This window comes from Equus przewalskii, chromosome 15 (assembly GCF_037783145.1).
Source record: "Equus przewalskii isolate Varuska chromosome 15, EquPr2, whole genome shotgun sequence".
Lineage (NCBI taxonomy): Eukaryota > Metazoa > Chordata > Mammalia > Perissodactyla > Equidae > Equus > Equus przewalskii.
In genome coordinates this window covers 41,230,866-41,254,653 of record NC_091845.1, presented here as the reverse complement: position 1 = coordinate 41,254,653, position 23,788 = coordinate 41,230,866, and the positions used below count along the sequence as shown (strand labels likewise).

General features: G+C 36.2%; 1 protein-coding gene across 8 annotated transcripts in view; it reads right to left on the bottom strand.

Annotated features, from left to right (window-relative positions):
• Nucleotides 1-23,788, bottom strand: part of SETD2 (SET domain containing 2, histone lysine methyltransferase) — a 118,249-nt gene that overhangs the window by 88,477 nt on the left and 5,984 nt on the right. The window contains exon 2 of one of the 8 annotated variants that reach the window (XM_070575472.1): nucleotides 17,519-17,611. The exons of 6 other annotated variants lie outside the window; for them this stretch is intronic. The gene's annotated coding sequence lies outside the window, so the exon portion shown is untranslated. The remainder of the gene's footprint in view (nucleotides 1-17,518; nucleotides 17,612-23,788) is intronic. One more of the 8 variants, XM_070575473.1, reaches the window with a different exon arrangement.

Below are 23,788 nucleotides of genomic sequence, written 5' to 3'. Positions count from 1 at the left end.
AGGCAAAAAGAAGCCAATAATTAGGTAAAGTAGGGAGAAGTAGCCAGGTCCAGAGGCCAGGTTTCTTATGAGGGAAAACATTTTATCTTACGGATTAGCGGTTCTCAATCTTTTTTGGTATCCATTCAACAGTCCCTTTGCTGAATGGAAGGTATACATGCTACTCCACACCACAGTACATGGCTCTCTGAGCTCACAGTTATGTTCTAACAAAGGTAACCCTGAGGAATCAAAAGCCAAGAGTCTGATGTACACCAGTGCACCAAGGCACATTGGGGAAAGGGAAGGTATAAAAGAGTTTTAGGCTATCATAGCCAGATTTATATTTTAAGCAGGTCACTCCGTAGGCTACGTGGCAAGACTGGAGTATAATAATCTATTTTAAATGTCCTTTAAAAGAAACGTACAAAACCCTTTCCCCAAATGCAGGCCTGACTCCATCATAATTCAGTCCATTCACTTGTGTCTATGGTAGCCATACAAAAATCAAGTAATGAAGGGGGAAAAAAGCTGGCAATACATGGACAAGATCTGAAGCAGTGCGAAGGTTAAACACTTTTTTCTACTCCAAAACCCCTAAAGCCTCACAGATGTGATCTCAGAACTACTGTATTTTATCGATTCTATGATGTACATTTCCCCCATATATAACACCTCTGCAGGATGCATCCTACTATCAATATCATAGTTTAATTGGTAGAGATTTTTCCTTTCTTAGTGATTCATAAAATAATTGCGTATTACAACTTACAGAATACCAGAATTGATTTAAGTTAGTACCATGTGAAATTTTTTCCAGAAGAGAAAAGGTACCAGGAGACGTCCAAGCATTTGGAGTGTCATTCATATTTATATTCCTCCTTACAGTGGACATTTAAGAACATTCATGCTTGTCTGCACGGTATCCACACACATGAGGTGCTGGAAATACTGAAGTGACTGGAAACCTTTCCTAATCCTCAGGAGTTCTACTTTGGACAAGCAAATTGAAAAGAATAATCCTGACAAACTGTGATGAAAGTAAACAAATTCCAAAAGTCGGACCCGTGACCAACAGATAGAAGTAAAGAATGACAGATTTTAGTTCATTTTAAGTCAGAACATTTTTCATTAGTTTTCTTCATTTATTTGAAAAAGCAATATATGCGCCCAGGAGAAGAAATTATAATACAAAGAGATACACAACTAAAATTAGGTCTCTCTCCCCAGGGGCAACTATTAAGTTTTGAACATCCTTCCAAAAATTGTGTGCATATATGAGCATATACATCTCTTTTAACAGAGAAAACACATACACAAATGGAAACATACCTTTCTGTACCTTGTTCTTCTCCACTTAAAGCCTTGGATATTATTACATAGCAACATATACAGATGTAGCTTCAATTGTAGTCTACCAGCATAATAGCTTTTCATGTTTATAAGTCATTGGTATTTTCTTTTTTCTGAGAAGTGCTTTTTCAGGTCCTTTGCCAATTGATTATCTATTGAGTTGCTGGTCTTTCTTACTGATTTATAAAAGCAAAATGTGAGGCATCTGCAACTAGAATGTGTCACTGTACTGGCTACTTAAGTTTCCTTGTCATCTGAAATATTTAAGAAGAATCTGGATGAGAATTTACCTAAGATGAGTTAGAATGCCTGTCACAGAAGTAAAGCCAAAAGTGAGGCCCTAGAAGGTCTCATTCCAGGACTTCAGTTCACCGAATTTCCTGAACCACAAATCAGAAACAGCATTTTACTTTATCTTGATTTTAATGAGACTTTAAAGATTCACTTCTACTTAATCTTTAAAGATCTCTCACTAAAACTCAAATACCCCTCAAATACTTAAAGCCAGTGTTTCTCACATTTGAGTTATGTATAGGCCTCTTTTAAAAGGAAAAAAAAAACCTGTCAGGCATCTAAGAATAGATTCCAATTTAAGAACACTGACTTAAGAAACTAAAATTAGTCTATTAAAATTTATTTTACTCGAAAACCACACTGAAAAGTAATGGTAGTTTTTAAGTGAAATAAATTTTAAAATTTAAAAGTGGTCAAGGGGGCTGGCTCGGTGGCGCAGCAGTTAAGTGCGCACGTTCCGCTTCTCATTGGCCCGGGGTTTGCCGGTTCGGATCCCGGGTGCGGACATGGCACCGCTTGGCACGCCATGCTGTGGTAGGCGTCCCACATATAAAGTAGAGGAAGATGGGCACGGATGTTAGCTCAGGGCCAGGCTTCCTCAGCAAAAAAGAGGAGGACTGGCAGTAGTTAGCTCAGGGCTAATCTTCCTTGGAAAAAAAATAAATAAGAAAAATAAAAGTGGTCAAAATAATTTTTAAGGTCTATGGGTTAGAAAAGAGTATTATATCAATGTTAATTTCTTGAGACTGATAATTGTACAGTGCTAATCTAAAAGAATGTCCTTGTTTTTAGGAAATACACATTGAAGGATATAGGGACAAAAAGCCACCATGTCTGCAACTTTCTTTCAAACATTTCGAGGAAAAAACCCAATAAGTGTGTAGGTGGAAACAGAATAAATGGTAAGATGCTCACATTTGGGGAATCTGGGTGAAGTGTATATAGGAAATTATTATTTTTGAAACCATCTGTGAGTCTGAAATTCTTTCAAAATTAAAAATTATTTTTTCAACTTAAGATAACCAAATGTGGAAAACTTTTAAATATCCTCATAGAATCCCCACCCCTTAAGAATTTATCAAAAAAAATATACATATATATGTGGACTCTTGGAGATCCTAGAGCCTCAACTGGAGAAACACTACCTCAAATCTTTCTAAATTCATATTCTGGTAGGCATTGATGAGAATAAGCTATATAAAAACTAGACCCTTTTAAGAAAGTATGCAACAGCAGACGTAGGATATTAAGCGGCAAAAATTCAGAGATAAGACAGGAGAACTGGTTGATAACAAAAGGAAGGAAGCCACCAATGACAAACTGAAGACTATTTCATAACATTGCTTATAACGTTTCCTAGCCCAGAGGTACACTCAAGTAATACTCTGAGCTCTCGAGAAGAAAGGTGGTTTGCTACACATACCCAGCCCCATGTTGAGAGTCACGGAGAAATACTGGCAGGGAACCCTTTTCAAGTAGTGAGTGATCGATTAACTCAACCATTAGGAAAAAGATGGAACTTCACAGATCTAGCCACTCCCTTCCCTCCCCTCCATTTGTTTCCATTTTAGATTTCTAAATCTTTGATCTGCTCCCCAACAAGTACAAATGAAAACATCCGTCATGAAAAAAAAAAAGCTGGAATGAATGCACTGAAATCACACGTTTTGAAATTTATACATTTAGGCACTTATCATACCTTCAAGACTTAAAACGCCTGAGATCTTCAATGATAATGGAAAAGTGCATCACAAAGTCTTCATAAGTAAAACTTTTATCACAAAAGATCATGTCTGCCTAGTTCACTGCTTGGCCTATTAACAAACTGAGTTAATCCTTCTGTAGGCTAAGGTTTTGGTAGGGAATAGGTGTCTTAGTTAACTACCACGAATTAGCTGGCCTTAAGGCAAACAGAGAGACTGCATCAGAACTAACTTTTGATAGCACACAACTACACTGATGGATTGATTGCCCAATGATTTATTTTAGAAAGGCAACACTGCTAACTATATCAGTACTCATATCAATCACAAGGCTATTTGTTCAACAATTATGTAAGGATCTACCCCTCTGAAGGCAGTGTTAGCTCTGTAAAGGCAAGATGTCAAGTTTACAGTCCCTATCCCACTAGGAATTTCACGCTTTACTTGAAGTAATATGGCTTAGAGGTATACCAAATAACTATAACAAAAGGTAATAAATAATAATTGTCGTATGAAGGCTACTAAGGGGATTTCTTTTTGATTTTCCTTTTTTTGGCTCAACCTAGTCTCATTTTCCAGATACTCCTTCATGAAACCACATGTCCTTTACTATTTATTACCAAGCTTATTAGGATAGCAAAGTAACAAACAGATCAAACTTGGATGATACCTAGGTTGGAATCCTGTTTCTACCATTTACTAATACCTCTATGACTTGTACTATTAAATTCCCTTTCTTACTCTGCTAGATGTCTATTTCATACATCCCCCTATCCCAAATCTCCACCGCTACCATCTCCCTGACCACTCTCAGTTGATGATCCCACCACTTTATACTCAGTGTCCTATCCTCTTGCCTTCTGAAGAACTTCCATTTCATATTTATTCCCTTTCTTCTATCATCAGCCTGTCTCTCCCTCCCTCCCTCTCTCCACTCTCATTAGTCAAATAACTTTTAATATACCTTACACCTTAAGAAAACGGCAGGGAGGAGTCATCACTAAATGACCAACATCTTAAAGCCAATGGTCAATTTCTGTTCTAGGCTTTCACAGACCACATTCTTCTGTTTTCCTCCTACCCTCAACGGCTACTCCTCCTTAATCTTATTTGTTGGCTCTTTATATTCCTCATGTTGGAGTGCCCAAAAACTGGATCCCTGCTTGGCCTTACTTCTTCTCTTCTCCATCTATTCTTCCCTTGTACCTTATCTCATCCAGATTCATGACTTTAAGTATCATTTACAGACTGGTGATTCCCACATCTCCAAACTCAATATCTCTCTCCTCTTATTTACCCAACTGCTCACTGGACATCTCTACTTGGATGTCTCATATTTATCTCAAATGGAACAAGGTCAAAATGGAACTAATGATGATTATCCCATTCGTGCATATGCCAATTATGATGATTATTATACACCTATATTATGAATTTATCTAAAAACCAGGTGATTTTTCAAAAACATAAATCCGATCATGGCACATATCTGCTTACTCTTTCTTTCTGACCTCACTTCTTTTCACAATCCTTTCTCCTCATTCCTTAGGTTCTAGCCACATTAGCCTTCTGTCCCTCAAACATCCCAAGCTAATTTCTGGACTTTTCACCTAAAGCTTCCTTCTTAGAAAACTATTCCCCCTAGATCTTTGACAGACTGCTCCTTCTCAATAATGACACCTCCAAAATTATCTCCTCTGAGATTCCAACAACATTCTCCCTTAGAGTACTTTATTTTATTCCCAGCATTTATGAATATGAGGTTTATTTCCTGTTTTGTTTTGATGTAGTGCCTGTTTCCTCCCACTAGAATACAAGCTCCTTTAGGACAGGAATTTGCTTTACCTTGTTCACAGCTGCGTTTAAGTGCCAAAAACACTACTTGGAACACAGGAAGTACTCAGTAAATATTTGATTAAGAACATCATTCCCACTTTCTTATCTAGCTAAACTTGCTTTATACTACTCCCTAGAAGGGATAGTTAAGATGGTCTCTAAATTCAAACATAGATCAGTCTCAATTTCAAATAATTTCTCATACTGCTCTTCATTCTACCATCTTCCTCCCTCTCTCCCAGCCTCCACATACACACACACATATATCACACCTCCCACGCCCATCTTAACCTTCTCAGCCACCTGGATCTCACTTTCATTCACTTGATACTTACCTGAGTGCCCACTATGCTACTACGGACCCAGCACTGTTCTGCCTTTTCCTATCCCTTTCCTGAGCATTCCAGACACTATTTCTAAACTCGACTCCTACACCATATACTTTGCAGAACAACAATCACATATAGCCTAGTTGCATATTGTTCTCGCCTTCCCAACTAGAGTTTACATCACAAAGAAATAAAGGCAACATCTTGTCCTTATTGTATAATCTCCCCTGGGTTTACCATTCCCATTTCTAGCTTAAGTTCTTAGTAATTCTTGAAGCAAAGAAATTCCTTAACAACAGTACCAGATTTTAGCTTTCTCATTTCACCCAATTCTCAAAGGAAAAGAGAGAAACACCTCAAAACTGACCTTTAGAGAAAACAAGCCATACAGGCCATAAATTAATTTACAACATTTGCTATACTCTCATCCAAGAAATAGGACCCATGAGGACAAATGAATTAAAACACTGAAGAGAAATACATGTGACTTACGTGGACAAAATAAAGCCAAGTACACCACCTATTTTTTTACCAAAGGACTGGAAACTTCAGGCAAAGCACTTTGAGATGAATATGCTAACCTGAACTAGTGCCAATGGACCTGATAAATAAAGCACTATTTCTCACTTGCTTTAAGTCCACATGTTCAACTAGCACAGGATCTCAAACATATAGAGAGCTCCTACTGATAGAGGCTCATGTATACAGATTAAATCTAGAAAAAAAATAATTTGATAAAAACAAATGTTATTAAAATTACAGCACTTACAAGGCAAGAATATTCTCACAGAAAGTAAGTGGATCAAAGCACTATCTCTGACACACAAATATAGGTCAAAATAGCAGCTCTCTTCCCTCAATGCCATACCCATCAACTATTCTTATATCTCAAAATAGCTGAAACTTTATTTTAATGTGGAGTGTCTATATATAATGGTGAGCAAAGCTAACTTATTTTAAACAAGAAATCACTTTGTAAACAAACATAGCTGATCACAAATGTATCATTGTAAAGTTCTACAGTCAGTGAGGAAAGGTAAGAATATCATCCTAAATGTTAAAAATTTTATGTATACCTGAAATCTGTTTCTAAATTTGTCTTCCAAATTAGTTTGCATGAACACTTGCATAAAGTGAATTATGCTCTCCTGTTAAAGCAATCTGCTTTTTCCAAAACCCATAAATTGAGCTGTATGTTGATCTAATTTGAACAACATAGGGACTTTTATATACATACAAATGAGTTTCACTACTTTTATTCATTATTTTGAGTTAAATCTCTGACATTATCCATTTTATTTTCCTCATTTGCAAAATGTGGGCAAGGGCACACCCATTACCAAATAACCTTCGAAAGATAGAAACGTGTAAATGCTGAAATTCATTTTTAGTATTATCCAATGAATTGCAACAGAGTTGAGGGCAAGTTCTTAGTGACCTGATCACATTATACTATTGTCTAGAGACCCTGTTACTAGACCACCATCACCAGTGTAAGCAGCTAACAGAATACTTTCCATTTTTCAGGTACTGGGTTAAATGTTTTACACAGATCTGGTTCATTTGATCCACACACTTATGAATGGTGTACTATCTGTATTCCCATTTTACAAACAAAGAAACCTAAAGTCACAGCTAGCGAAGTGGCACAGCCACGTACCCAGGCTGTTTGACTGCAGGGCCCTTATTAGCTATTACACAGAACTGGGAACAAAGGGTAAAAAGTTTCAGAGAAACATATTTTGATTCAGTGTACTAGTAAATGCATCTACCTAGCAACAGAAGGGGTTGTATCATGAAATAAAAAGTAACAGAAGTGTTCAAACTAGAGTCAAGATGATGTGTCTGTATCTTAGAAGAAACTCCTAAACTGGATGCAAGATATCACCAGGATTTTTTGATTTTCTAATCTAGGACTAGATTCTCCTATGAAGAAGATACTACACTGAAAGCAGTGTAGAACACCAAGAGTCTGACGGAAATGGTTTATTACAGACTGTAGGATATAAGTTCACCTAGTTATTGTTTAATAAGCTGTACCTACCCTGCATTTTACCAGACTGGGTATTTATGCCAGCCTTCCAGTTCTTCTCTTGTTTAACCACATTAAATAGAAACACGAAAATAGATGGTGGTCAGTTCTTTCATGTGGTTATAGACTTTCATGCAAATTAGCTCTTTAAAACCCATCTTCAAAATAAAAACAATGAAAGTAAAACATGTGATATGATTAAACCTAAACATGAGAAAGATGAAGTTTCTCTTTTTATACACAAAGATAAATTCAGGATCTCTTTGGTTCATAAATACCTGCTTACTTTGGTGTAAATAGTAAAAATGTTCCTGAAAATAGTTTTATTCTTTCATGTTTCACAAGCAAGTTTTTTTCTGTTATAAATATAAATATAAAAAATATATGTGGACTGCATTTTATTTTGGTAACGCAATAAATACAGAAACTCAAAAAGTTTCTAGCATAGTAAATTACAACAGACCAAAATCAAAACGGGAGAGGAATGAAACTCAATTGTCTTGAGGAACAAAAGCTTAAACACAACAAAAATAGCCTTCGTTTATTTTCTAATTGTTGGGAAGAGTTTAAGAATTTCCAAAAAAACCCCAGCAAATTAATGTTTGAGGTGTGGAAGAGAAAAGTTTCAAGTCAACTAACATAAGCAAAAGTAGAGCAAAGATACCCATATCTGGGGGGAAAAAAAATCAAACCAAATCAACAAACCCTGAAAACACTTATTCTTACAAAGCAAAGCCAATGATAATGTAGGATGATTGTGAATTACAATGCACTGACTACACCATCCCTCACCATTTCATACATGGAAAAATAAGGTTAAAATAAAATGCCAAGGTTATTCATGTGATACCAAAAGACTGGAAAGAACCTAAATGTCCAATAAAAGAATGGCAGGATAACTCTGCTACAGCCATTCAATTGAGTAGATGCAGCAATACAAAGTAATGATGAAAATCTCTCTATACTGCTCTAGAATGTCTCCGGAATATACTTAGGTGAAAAAAGCAAGACACAGAACAGTATGTTTAGTATGCTTATATCTTCAAAATGGAAGACAACCAAAATGAAACATATGGTTAGATATTAAAGGAAATAGTAAGAGAACAGGGATGAAAGTTATACCTCTTTGAACATTCCCTTTGTTTGAGATAAAATTGGTATATTAACATTATATCAGTCTCAGACATACATTATAATTTGACATCTGTATTCACTACAAAGTGATCACCACCAAAGTCTAGTTACCATTCATCACCATACAACTGACCCTCTTCACCCATTTTGTCCACCCCACAACCTCCTTCCCTGCTGGTAACCACCAATCTGTTCTCTGTATCTCTGAGTTTGTTTTTGTTTTGTCTGTTCACTGGGGTTTTTTTTTTTAATTCCACATGAGTGAAATCATCTCGTATTTGTCTTTCTCTGTCTGATTTACTTAGCATACACCCTCAAGGCCCATCCATGTTGTCATAGATGGCAAGATTTCATTCTTTTTTATAGCTGAGTAGTATCCCATTGTATATATATACAACACATCTTTCATTCATCCACTTAGATTGTTTCCATATCTGGGCTATTGTAAATAATGCTGCAATGAACATATGGGTGCATATATCTTTTTGAATTAGTGTTTTTGTATTTTTCAGATAAATACCCAGAAGTGGAATAGCTGGATCATATGCTATTTCTATTCTTACTTTTTATTTATTTATTTTTTTGCCGAAGAAGATTAGCCCTGAGCTAACATCTGTGCCAATTTTCCTCTATTTTATATATGGGTCACTGCCACAGCATAGCTGACAAGTGGTGTAGGTCCATGCCCAGGATCTGAACCGGCAAACTGAAGCACAGCACAGAGAACTTAACCACTAGGCCATGGGGCTGGGCTCTTCTATTCTTAATTTTTTGAGCAATCTCCATACTGTTTTCCATAGTGGCTCCACCAATTTACATTCCCATCAACAGTGTATAAGAGTTCCCTTTTCTCCACATCCTCTCCAACACCTATTATATGTTGTCTTTTTGATAACAGCCACTCTTGACAGGCATGAGGTGATCTCATTGTGATTTTGACTAGCATTTCCCTAATAATTAGTGATGATGAATATCTTTTCATGTGCCTGTTGGCCACCTGTTTTATTGCAGTAACTTTGGAATCAGGTAAAAAGTTGCATTTTTTTAAGAGGAGAAAGTAAAAACAAAATGATTTCTAGAAATTCAAACTATAAACACTACATCAAATTGGTGATTGGCATAAAGAAGAGCTAAACTAAACAAAACTATTTTGAGTGCATATGCTTTATTGGAACATATCCTAGAGGCAAAAAAAACCCAAAGAAATCTTAAACTGTATTTATTAGTCTTACTGTTATAATAATATTGATATTACTAATGAAACTATCATACATAAGCAGATAAAGCAAATAAGTTATTCTATTAATGTCATTAGGAACCAAGATCTTCAGCATAAAAGTTAAGTTTTAAAATAAATAAAAACTCAAATATGAACTGGAAAGATTAGTATGAACTGAATAGTTTTCTTTTCCTAAAAAATACATATATCCTAACTGTCCAATGAAAAGGCCTAAGCACTGATGACTCAGTAGCCATGAGTAGCATGAGTAGTGTCTAGAATATGATCTCTAAATACCTTTTCACTAAAAGAAACAAGGCTCGCAGAAGAAATGGTTGATTCCAGGACTGAGGTAGGAAGTGAGCTAGGGCCAAGAAAATTATCAAAGATCACCAGGATCATGCAAAAGGACACAGAAGCCAACTTGAAAAGGCTTCCACCCGTCAAAGGTGAGGCAACTTGAGCAACAATAAGAATAAAAAAATGAGTGCAATTTATTAAAGCACAGCAAATATATAATGAATTCATTAAAAAAAGTCCACACTGGTTATCTTTTTGCCAACAGAACACCACTTCATTATCTGAAAATTGACAAAGGGAAAGAATCCAGTATTTTTCCTACATTTCCTATATGAACTGTATTTCAGGGCAATCAAACATTTGGTGAGTAATAGTTGTTCTTTAGCAGAATTCTAGCAAATATACACAATGGCAGCTAAAACCAGTAGCTGAAAGGTTGATGGGAAATTTTGTAATGGATAGCAGGCTAACTACACCAGAATCCACTGATTAATTCTGATATCACTACAAGTAAGACAATCTGATATGATGTAATAGGTAACCAATAAACTGCTGGGAGGATAAGGAGGTCCTGATGTGACTAACAGGCTCCAAAAAATATAGGAAACAGAAAAACATGTTAAAGGACATCATAAGGATGCACACAGCCAATAAACGGTGTAAGGAGACTATTATAGATTAAGAGAGATTTGAAATCTGGTAATCACATGCTTATTTAGATTCTAATTTTTCTAAAAATGAACAAGGACTGTGTATTAAATAATATTAAAAAATTATTGCCAATTGCACTAGGTATGACAATGGTCTTGTGGTTACTTTTTAAAAAACTTTATCTCTTAGCGATATACATTAAAAGTATGAAATGAGAGAATATCTGGGGTGCTTTAAAATATTCCAGTAAAGGGGCAGGCCCCGTTGCCTAGTGGTTAAGTTCGTGTGCTCCGCTTTGGTGGCCCTGGGTTTTGCTGGTTTGGATCCTGGACACGGACATAGCACTGCTCATCGGGCCATGCTGAGGTGGTGTCCCACATGCCACAACTAGAAGACCCACAACTATGTACCAGGGGGCTTTGGAGAGAAAAAAGAAAAATAAAACCTTAAAATATTCTAGTAACAAAAAAAAGTAGCAAACAGATGAAACCAGAATGGCAAAATGTTAATAACTGTTGAAACCAGATGACTACACTGGGGCAGTGGCTGTCATTATACTATTCTCTCTTGTATGAATGTTTGAATTTTTCCATAATAAAAAAAATTTTAATGTTCAATTGCAATACGAAAGAGAATAACAAATCTCCAAAAGAATAAACAACAAGAGATCATATGTGCACATGCAGCAGGCAGAGAGGGTGGGTGGTTGGAAATATGCTGGCTAAATGTACATGTTCCTATTACCATCATGAATGCTACCCACAATCAGGGCCCACTCACCTGGTTGTGGCTGAGCATTAATCCCTTGACCCAAGCGGAAGTAATCACCAGGATTCACCCCTCTGATTTAGCCTCACCCCTCTGATTGAGACTTTATTTCTATGGTTCCAAGAATTTCATTCCCCAACAATAAACAACAACAAAAAAATCATAAATATATAACCACAGTGAACATTATGCTATGATGGAAAATATTTTCTATAAATTAACTTTGCCAAACAGCATCAACACATAGTTCTACTTTAGGGTCACTTAATTTGAAAAGACTCAAGGTGAGAAACTTAATAAAAAAAAAAATCAGCAACAGTAGATACAAAACTATTTTGCGTTTGGGAAGGAGAATATTAATATTCTGAATATTTAAATCCATTTTCCACTCATTTGCCAATCTTTTAGGATAAGGCACCATAATGCTAAATTTTGATTTCCTGCAAAAATAACCTTTTGAGTTCTCAAGATAAACATAAAAACAACGGAGTATTTTGTACGCCATTTTGCAAATTAGAAATCTAGTTGCAATTTCTACTTCTGGATATCAAATTCCACATATGTAACAATAATATATAATAATAAAGCTAATTAATCTATAAAATGGAATTTTATCAGTACTTTCATCCCATGGGATTTTGGTTTATGTCTCAACTGCCAAATATACCAGAATTTAAGAAAATGCAGTTGCTCCACAGCCCTAGCCATCAGTCCCTAGTCACTTTAAAATATTCCAGTAATCACAGAGGGATGTTAACTACCATCAACAGCTCACTAGAAGAGGTCAAATCTTACGTTCTATGACAAAGAAATATTTCAAATTGACAAGGCAGATGCGCCCCTCACAGAAACAACAAAGGGTAAAATGACAGAAGGACTATGACTTGGAATTAACAACAGTAGCTAATATCACATCCAAAAGTCAATGCAGGCAGCTGGCTTTCAGGCCTAATCTACACTGATGAGAGCACTGAAAATCAAAGGTGACACTGTGTAAACACCATAACTAGTACGATGAAAATGAACTATACAGTTCAGCCTTAGTTTTCTGTTCTAGAGCCTTTCTAGTCCATGTCCAAATTCCTTTTCTCCCCCATTACGTGTTTTCAAAACACCAGATGGGGAGTTCATAAAGTATAATACAAAAATAGAGAGAGGTTAAGAGCAAAAGCTTGAAAGTCTGTCAACTTGTATTTGAATACCAACACCAAAACTTTTTAACACTTTTTAACCTAAGTTACTAAGAGAAACGGTGGCCAAAGAGATTATCTGTAAAACCAAAATAGTAATACTGTACTTACTTCAAAGAGAAAATAAAAGAAAGTCTACTTAAAATCCTCCATGTAGTACCTGGCACATAGCTAGTGCTCAATAAATGGGAACTGTTAAGCAATTTGAATTACATATTTGTAAGATTCTTTGATTAACAACAGTCTCTGCTATTAGGAAATAAGGATAAATAGTAAGGGGCCTTGCTCGTTTCGATATCCTCAGGTCTTGGCACTGATAAGGTGCACAATAAATAATTTTGAACAATGAGAAGTAGAGAAGCGGAGGTAGGAGACGAAAGGTAAAAAGAGACTGAGGAGAATGGCAAAAATATGGAGGCGTCAAGGAGGGAAAAGGGAGTTAACACTTAACTGTGATCTTCATGCCAGGGCCAGCTAGCTAAGTTTGTTACATATCCACAAGTACAAAAATTGAGACTACAGTTTGGAAACTTTTAGAGCAATTTGACCTTGACCAGTGATCAGCAGGCTTATATTTTTTTAAGCTTTTTATTTTGAAATAATTACAGATTGACAAGAAATTGCAAAAATAGTACAGAGTCCCTGTACTCTTTACCTCCGATATGACATCTTATGTAGCTGTAGTCCAATATCAAAACCAGAAAACTGACATTAGTACAAAACTGTTAACAGACTAGACCTTATTCAGCTTTCACCATTCTTTTTCATCTGCATTCATATTCATTTGTGTTTGTTGTGTGTAGTCCTATGCAACTTTATCCCATGTATAGATTCATGTAATCACCACCAAAATCAAGATATATAACTGTTCCATCAGTGGCATCGTTTTCTGAATATCTTAATTTTTCACTTCATTTTTCTAGGAATTCATTTTTATTGTATATTTTAAAAGTATCAGTCCATGATAGACTGAAGAAAAAAAAAAAAGGCCTGGCCTTTCACCACAGATAGTTCGAGAAACACTAAACCAGAACACGCACAAATTGGCTTTATCCTATTGGAACCTGTTATTTCCTAAATAATTGATACTTGAATTTACTCTTCTCCTATGGGATAGCAGACAATCCTAAATGGAAGCACATACAGAACATCCCCACATTTTGTATGTTAGAGTTTTAGTGCTACCCAATAAAGTTCTATTCTTCACTCCTTACTCTTTTACCCCTATCATACCCAATAGACCAAGGTAAACAAAAGCCAGGATTTCACTTTAAAACAATGCCTCCAGAAGAGTTCAACATGTGAGGAAAAAACAGATATCATGACGTGAAAAAAAAAAGGCCTCCAGAAACTTCACAATGCTCATCCAAAAACCTTTTTTTGGATTTCTTTTCTACCTTCCCAGATTCCTGAAAATACAACAGAATCATTCCTTACCTGGAGTTTTGAGAAAATTTTCAACATGTTTAGACTACGTGTCATTTATTAAGATATTTTCTTTCAGCTCCTAGCCCACACTTTCTACACTTTTGTCTGTGAAAGTATGATTGGGACCCTCTAAACTACATTTCTCCTTTGGCACTAATTGCATGTGCTGGAGGAAGACTGAAAGGCTGGAAGAGTAACAGGGAAATTGCTCCTTCCTCTTCATCACAGTTACCAGTGTACTGACCCATCAAAGAATTTCACCCTAGCACTGATTTCAGTTTCTACTTTTTTCCCACAATCCCAGACCAGCCTGACTGCAATTCCTCATAGACACCAGTACCAGTTGTCCAATACCCACCACCTCAGAGGTCTCAGCCTCAGGAGGCCCTACTCCAAGCTTCTAGGTTCTAATAACCACACCCTCTTCTCTTTTTTCTCCCAGCCCTAAGGTGGGTAGCTACTTCCCACCTTTCTATCTCTGTTATCTTAGTGTCCCCTTTTCATTTTCTCAGTTCTCCAAAATCTCTCTAAACCAATTCCTTACATTAAATTCTGTTTTCCTGACCGATATAGAGAAAAACAACCTGAAAGCGTAAGGCTCTTTTCTTAAAATCTTATAAAAGGACAAACATAAAACAGAAGTAATTATTCCAATTATCCCTTTAAAAACTGTACATAAGTTGTCTTGGAAATCAGACACTAATATATAATTTTTCATTAGTGTTCTGAAGCAAGGGTAAGCAAATTTTCTATAAAGAGCCAGAAAGTAAATATTTTAGGCTTTGTAGGCCATGTAGTCTGTGTCACAACTACTCAACTCTGACGTTTTTGTGCAAAAGCAGCCGTAGACAATAAGTAAATGAATGAGCATGACTGTGTTCCAACAACACTTTATTTATGAACAGAAATTTCAATTTCAAGTCATTTTTACATGTCACAAAATATTCTTTTGATTTTTGACATATATTTTATTTTTTTATATATTTTATAAATATAAAATCATTCTTAGTTCACAGGCTATATACTAAAACATGCAGGCAAGCTGGATTTGTTGCACTGGCCAGTTTGCCAACCCCTGTTCTAGATTGTGCGTCTTACAAAAATCAAAGTATTATATTCAGTGATGGGCTAGAAAACATTACATTAGTAAACCTAGGCTTAACCTATAATATAACTAACTTGAAACTTGAAAAAGAACAATGTTACTTAACCTCCTGAAATTTTCTTTTAATGGAAACAAAAGATAAGAAAATTTACTAACAGGGAAATTTCAAAGTATAATCTAGGTTCCATTTAAGTATTCGCCAACCTTGTATACCTTCTTTCTACCTCTACAGTACCATAAAATAAGCACTGGTTTTTAAATTAACCTTCAATAATGCCAATTTCTCAATCACAGAATTATTAAGTTAGGGTCTTAACGATGTTCAACTTAGAATAAGTTACGTTCAAGTAATAATGGTCCCATTTCCCAAACTATTCTTCAAGAAGAAAAAAATCTACAGCCGTTCAAGCAAGTTACATACAAGTTTCTTATTTCAAGGTAACCGTGACTGTATAGCCCATCCTGTTAATCCACAACTACTTTGATTCCTTATTATAAGCAACGAGGAATGATGTCTCTTTGGCATCTTATGCTGCCACAAATATGCTCATTATTGCTACTTGTGAGCTCTGTCCATTGGTCTAAAAACAATGAGTTAAAGTCCTAAGAGCACCTTGAACTAGGACTATCTCACCCCTTGGACACAGCACGCACCGATAACAAGCAAAAAGTAGCACAAACAGCAGTGCAGTAGTATGCCTGACATGAGAATGGCATAAAATAAACATTACCCCTCTCAAAGAAAGGCAGGTTATTTACCTATGGACCTCTCTTGGTTTTCCTTAACACATGGAATGACAACAAACCAAGGCTTGAGTTTCACTTGAGATTAAAAGTTCATTTCCAATGAAGATCTCAGACTATCTAGGGCACTTGGCCAAAGGGGCAGATCTGGATGGTCCGCATATCCAGTGTACCTTTTGCTGAGGTGATGTTTAGGCCTCTAATCCTCTAGTATAGGTATCTGCAAAGTCAGAGGAAAGAGCTAACTCAACTAGGGAATCCTCTGCACCCTCCAAACTGAACTATAATAAGCACCTCAAGACTAATCCAGAAGACCCCTAGGAAAACAAGTAACTCAGAATATAGAAATCCAGTTGATTATGAATGGCAGCTATTCTAGATGTTATTCTATAACATCATTAAAAAGTTAGTCCTTGCCAAATTGGCAAACGAAGAGACCTTTGTTCAAGTTGTGCTAGCGTCATTAAACTAGCTAGTGAGCATAGCTTGAGCTTCTTTGGGACTTTTCCTCAGTTATCTGTAAAATGAGAGGCACTAGATCCCACACCTTTTAAAATCACAGCCATTGTAAACCATGGTAATGAATGAGTTAAGGGGAAAAAAAAGTTGGAAGCCACAGAAATAAGGAGTCATTAGGTAAGGTAACAGGGTCCCCCTACACAAGGCACCTTAGGCTGTTTAGCAATTTACACGGGGCAGCAAAGGCAAAGGAGTCTAACTGGAAATGGGCACAGGGACGATCTTCCCTTGTATCCTCCCCTCAGTGTGGCCCTAGAGCATTCTCCACCGAGTCCTTCTTTGCCTAACTCCCATTCTTTCAGACTAAGTTTAAGTATACTTCCTCTGGGCACCCCTCCCTGACTACCCACTCCTCTACTCCACCAGTCTAGATTAGATGTCCCTGCTGTAGCTCATTGTGCTTACTTCTGTATCCTTATCATGAGGTAGGCATTCAACAAATGTTAGCTGAATAAATTAAAAGTCAAGAGTTCAATCTCAGCTAGTTTTTCTAAACATCAGGTTTAAAAGGTTCAATTATAATGCAAAAACTTTAAACATAACTTTATAATTGCTTCATACAGTTTAAGGCTTAGAAAACCAACAAGTTTTTTTGTATGGAAGGTATAAAAAGCATCAGCTATCCTGTAGAAGAACAAAAGCCTCAATTTTTTGAGTACAAGTTTTCTGTCATTATTCAGTGTCACAGCCTTATGGTATATCCAAAAACACCCCTTGGTTTATCACTGCATCTGCAGTTTCCTCACTTCCTTTTGGCCCCTAATATTAATAAAGAGATAAATGAGACTACTGATCTGAAGGATTTGATTAGAAAGACAACTAAACAAGGTAAAGCACAGGGGCATAGTTTAAACAGGTTATCCACCCTGGAAAATACACAAGTATAAAACAACTAAAAAGGCTGGGAGGAAAAAACTGGTCTAGCACAAAACACAATAGGCTATTTCTACCTAAGGCAGCACTCATGTTCTCTCTCAGGCCACCATCATGAGATTTCCAATTTTCATCTGTTTGTCTCCACCAGCACCTACAGAAGAAGCATAAAAAGTGCTCTGAGCACCAATCACTTTCATCAGCTAAAGACATACCATTCGATTCCCTGACCTCCTCGGTCCTAATCTAATAGTTATTTAACAACGTCTTATAATAAAAGTCAGTAATTACTAATGCTGCTATTCACTCTATAAGGAAATTAGAATAATGATAGTTACAAAGAATCAGGTCAACTCAAACATTTACTACGCATGTACTACAATATACCCAGCTGCTAGTTACTGGGATTCCTCCATTTAAAAGAATAAATCTCTATAATATATATTCAACACCATCCTTGAATTTTCTAGTACATGGAACTACAAAATCCCTTAGATCCTAACAAAAGAGCCAAACAAGTTTAAATCATGCAAGAGAATGGATGAATGCTAAGAGAGACAGGCTCCAATCAAATGTTAGTCTTCCTAATGCTTTGCATTAGTAACCACCCGAAGTATCTTAAGAGTTGGAAAATTATAAAAATACACATGCAAGCAAACACGTCGTTTAAAATATTTATACGGAAAAAATATGATGAAAATAAAAATACTTAAGCAATGGGTACATTTCAATAAGCACATAACTAACAAATTTTGCAGCTAGCATACACACAGCTGAAAAAAATGTCCTATCACAGCCAGGTTCCAACTTCTGCCCCAATTTCATGTCCTCTGACACTATCATTATCTTCTCCATTAACAAAAAAAAAGTAGCCAAAGAAAGATGAGCACTAAGTATTTCTTGGTAGTCTCACTGTCTTTCTAATGCACCTGAGCAATACTATAATTGGGGAAACAATGGTTTTATATTCAATTCAATGTGTTATTTTCAGCTACTAACATTACTTCCTTACACAAACTGCTGTTAATCTGTCAAAAAGACCACACTATACTTTTCATAATTGAGACAAATGGTTTCCTGAATAATTATACAAAAACAGAAGTTTTGTTTTGTTTTTATTTTTTAATGGAGGTGGTAAACTTAAGCTTAAAGAATATACCTATTACAGTCATCTTGGGGAAATCTTCAGAAGTACATTTTCACTTATTCTAACAAAATGTTTTACTGTACCTCAACAAAATTCATCCATTTACTATAGATAATTCTTTAAATTTTCAGCACAGAAGCAGTACCATAAAATGAGTAGTTAATGTCTTAGAGTTGATACAGATACTCTGTTCTAGAATTGATAAACAGAAGAGCTATATTTTTAACCAGGCAATTTTAGAAAGTCTGTGTGTGCTGAACATTACAATAAATGGATTTTCATAGAAAGGGTTTTTGCAGCCATGAAATTAATGAAAAATGTTACCTCTACTTTACATTCACACAAAATTCATAAAAATTTTAAACCTGGGATCACCTGCCTACTAAAGTAGAGAGTATGTAATTAATAATTTCATCAAGAGGTCAAATATCAGATAAAAAGACTCAAAATACAAGTTAGTCCATGGGTCTTCAAAGAGCTAATCATGAAGCAAATATTGGTGATTACTATACAGCCCTGCCCAAAGAGAGGCTCTAATTGCACCTGTCAGGGAAGTGGGCATCAGGAAGAGCTATAGTCAGAAACCACTACTTGCTCCAAGTTCTTGCAAGCCCATAGCGGTTCTCCTAGTAAGCAGACCTCCCAGGAGTTTGCCAGCACCATCACACTCCTATCAACACCCACACCATCCCAAGGATATTTTCATTTGTGAGATGTTAGCATCTGAAAAAAAAAGCATTCCAAAATAAAAAGCAACTACGGGAATTCAGACCAACTTTAAACCTCCACCTAAATGACCAATGTATTTGCTAGGTTGGAAAAGACACTGAAGTAACCACTAGCTTGATCAAAAAAAAAAAAAAGACTACCAAATTAAACATAAAGCACATTATACAAGAATTTCAAAGCTAAGGGACTCAAATATAACACTTTATTAGCATATGATAACCAAAAATTACACATGGTAATTGCCTCTCATTTGAATCCATGAAAGTAGACTTCCAAATATAAATCCTATTATGAAAAACAACAAACCTATTGAATTTTCAGTTGGCTAGCCTGTTGGCCAGCTTCAAACCAACCATTTTCAAGAGATGGCACTTAAATATCTTGAACTTTCTCTTTAAAATAACCAAGCAACTAATCAAAGTAGGGTATGAGTGAAAGCTATTTAATCCATCAGCGCCAGACAGGACAAACAGAAATAAATACGTATGGACAATAAATTTTCTTTAAAAAAAGGAAAGAAAGAAGTGCAGGAGTCAAACTCAAACAAAATCACAAAAACACCACCACCCATAAATTACCAGATATACTCACTCTATGGGGAAACATATTTGAAAGAAAACACCTTTCACATAGCAAAACAACTTAATATAGTACATTCATAGTATAGAATATTGCCTAAGTGTTAAAAAGAATGAGCACATCTCATAGGTAAATCCAAACATGCAAATGATATAATATGTAGAGAAAAGATAGAATGATAGTGTAGTAGTACAACTCCACTTACATAAAAACAAAAATCAAACAAAAGGAAAAGGTCTGGAAAGGTATACACTAAATTGTTAGTAGTGGTTACCTCTTGGATATGGGATTTGAAGAAGAGGCGCAGGGAAAAGAAGTTGAGGGTGGATTTTAACTTTTTCCTCTATAAATATCTGTATTATCTTAGCCTTTTATAATAAGCATTTATTGTTTTGATAATTAAAAAAAGATAGCATTTTAAACATACTACCAGATGTTATCGTTTTTAAAATATCACATTTATGGTATCTCCAAAGCCTGAATTTAAAGCTCTATCCTCAGAGATTAAAGAAGACGACTAAGAGACATGACAATTAAATGCAATTTGTAATCCTAGACTGAAAAAAGAGGACACTATTGGGACAACTGGCAAAATTTACATATGAACTGTATATCAGGTGACAGTATTGTTATAAATGTTAAACCACCTGAATTTGATTACTGTACACTGGTTATCTAAGAGAATGCTTGTTCTTAGGTAATACTATGAAATATTTAGGGGTGAAGGGTCATGATGTCTGCAACTTACAAATGGTTCAGCCAAAAATAAACAAACACGTATATATTTTTTATATAGAAAGAGCAAATGAGGCAAAATTTCAATTACTGGGCTAACCTAGATGAAAAGTATATGTGAATTCATTATACTATTCTTGCAACTTCCCTGCAAGTTTGAATTTTTTTCAAAATAAAATCTCCCACCCTCACCCCTCCACACCAAGACTGTACCTCTCTCTCAAAGAAAAAGGAAGGATCCTGATTTTCAGTGACTCTAGGTGTAAATGGTTCAGTTTCTAACATGAACTGTCTCTCAGGGTCTTACAATAATAGCTATATAGTTTTTATAATCGCATTATAAAAATAAGGTACTCTATAGTACTGTGGAAGAATTAAGAGAAATGATGAAGATGGTCAACTTTTGATTCTCTAACCCAGGCTAGCAATCTTTTGCCATCCAGCATATAACTATCCTAGGTCTCTGCAAAAATTGACAATGCTCACAGAACAACACTATCAAGGTCAAGAAAAATTATTACAAATACTTGTTAAAGAGTAAATCATAATCCATTTCAATTTTTTAAAGAGGAATAGATTAAATCAATTAGCCACTACAGTGAAAAGTGGCAGAAAAGATCTGGGAATACCAAAATCCCACTAGGGAAAATAGAAAAGTATGACTGATTGATAGATAGCTATGTATAAAGTATGTCTTGGAAGTTTGAACATTTCTTAGGAAAACACAACTGTATCAACAGTTGCTTGATACCTTTCCAAAGATATAGTGTGTCAACAGAAGAATGGTCAGCCTGAAATCTAGAAAAGGCAAGAGCAAAGAGGGACATGAATACTAAAGAAGTGTACTCCATCCTAAGAACTAGGATAGTTCATCAGGTTTTCCATACTCACCGGGAAATGTTTCCAGGTAATAGTTTGGCCTCCTATGTACTTCAGTAGCCCAAAGAGGGTACCCTGGCCTGTAGAACCATACCTCAATCACTACAAAGCTTTTCGTCTCTTATAAAATACAGGCATGTCTCATTTTATTGTGCTTTACTGTGCTTTGCAGATACTGTGTTTTTTACAAATTGAAGGCTTACGGCACCCCTGTGTCGAGCAAGTCTGTTGGCGCCATTTTTCCAACAGCATTTGCTCACTTCACGTCTCTGTGTCACAGTTTGGTAATTCTCACAATATTTCAAACTTTTCCATTATTATTATATTTGTTATGGTGATCTGTTATTAGCGGTCTCTGATGTTACGATTGTAACTGTTTTGGGGCACCACGAAACACATCATATAAGACGATGAACTTAATCAATAAATGTTATGTTTGTACTGACTGTTCCACTGACCAGCCTTTTCCCTCTCTCCCTACCTGTCTCAGGCCTACCTATTCCCTGAGACATAACAATATTGATATTATTCCAATTAATAACCCTACAATGGCCTCTAAGTGTTCAAGTGAAAGGAAGAGTCGCAAGTCTCTCACTTTAACTCAAAAGCTAGAAATGATTAAGTTGAGTTAGGAAGACATGTCAAAAGCTGAGACAGGCCGAAAGCTAGGCCTCTTGCACTAAACAGCCAAATTGGGAATGCAAAAGGAAAGTCTTAAAGGAAATTAAAAGTGCTACTCCAGAGAACACACCAATGATAAGAAAGCAAAATAGGCTTATTGCTGATATGCAGAAAGTTTTAGTAGTCTGGATAGATCAAACCAGCCATTACATTTCCTTAAGCCAAACCCTAATCTAGAGCAAGGCCCTTAAGTCTCTTCAATTCTATGAAGGCTCAGAGGTGAGGAAGCTGCAGAAGAAAAGTTTGAAGCTAGCAACGGTTGGTTCATGAGGTGTAAGAAGTGTTTCCATAACATAAAAGTGTATAGTGAAGCAGCAAGTGCTAATGTAGAAGGTGCAAGATATCCAGAAGATCTAGCTAAAATAATTAACGAAAGTGACTACACTAAACAACAGATTTTCAATGTAGATATAACAGCCTTATATTGGAAGAGGATGCCATCTAGGACCTTCATAGGCAGAGAGGAGAAGTCAATGCCTGGCTTCAAAGCACAGGATGACTCTCTTATTAGGGGCTAATAAAGCTGGCGACTTTAAGTTGAAGCCAACGCTCATTTACCATTCCGAGAATCCTAGAGCCCTTAAGAGCTATGCTAAATCTACTCTGCCTGTGTTCTATAAATGGAACAGCAAAGCCTGGATGACAGCACATCTGTTTACAACATGGTTTAATGAATATTTTAAGCCCACTGTTGAAACCTACTGCTCTAAAAAAAAAGATTCCTTTCAAAATATTACTGGTCATGGACAATGCACCTGGTCACCTAAGAGCTCTAATGGAGATACACAATGAGATTAATGTTTTCATGCCTGCTCACACAACATATATTCTGCAGCCCATGGATCAAGGAGTAGTTTTGACTTTTAAGTCTTATTATTTAAGAAATACATTTCATGGGCCTGGGCCCATGGCCAAGTGGTTCAAGTTCTGCATGCTCCACTTCTGCGCCTGGGTTCACAGGTTTGATCCTGGGCACGGACCTACTCCACTCACCAGCCACGCTGTGGAGGTGTCCCACATACAAAAACACGGAGAGGGATTGGCCCAGATGTTAGCTCTGGGCAAATTTTCCTCAGCAAAAAAAAAGAAAGAAATAAAAATACATTTCAGGGGCCAGCCTGGTGGCAAAGTGGTTAAGTTCATGTGCTCCACTTCGGAGGCCCAGGGTTTGCGGTTTCAAATTCTGGGCGCAGACCTACACACCACTCATCAAGTCATGCTGTGGCGGCACATCCCACATAGAAGAACTAGAAGGACTTACAACTAGAATATACAAGTATGAACTGAGGCTCTGGGGAGAAAATTTTTTAAAAAGGAGGAAGATGGGCAACAGACGTTAGCTCAGGGCCAATCTTCCTCACCAAAAAAATAAAAAATAAAAAAGTATCTTAAAAAAAAAGAAATATATTTCAAAAGGCTATAACTGCCATAGATAGTGATTCCTCTAATGGATCCGAGCAAAGTAAATTGAAAACCTTCTGGAAAGGATTCACCATTCTAGATTCCATTAAGAACATTCACAATTCATGGAAAAATGTCAAAAATATCAACATTAAGAGTTTGGAAGAAGTTGATTCCAAC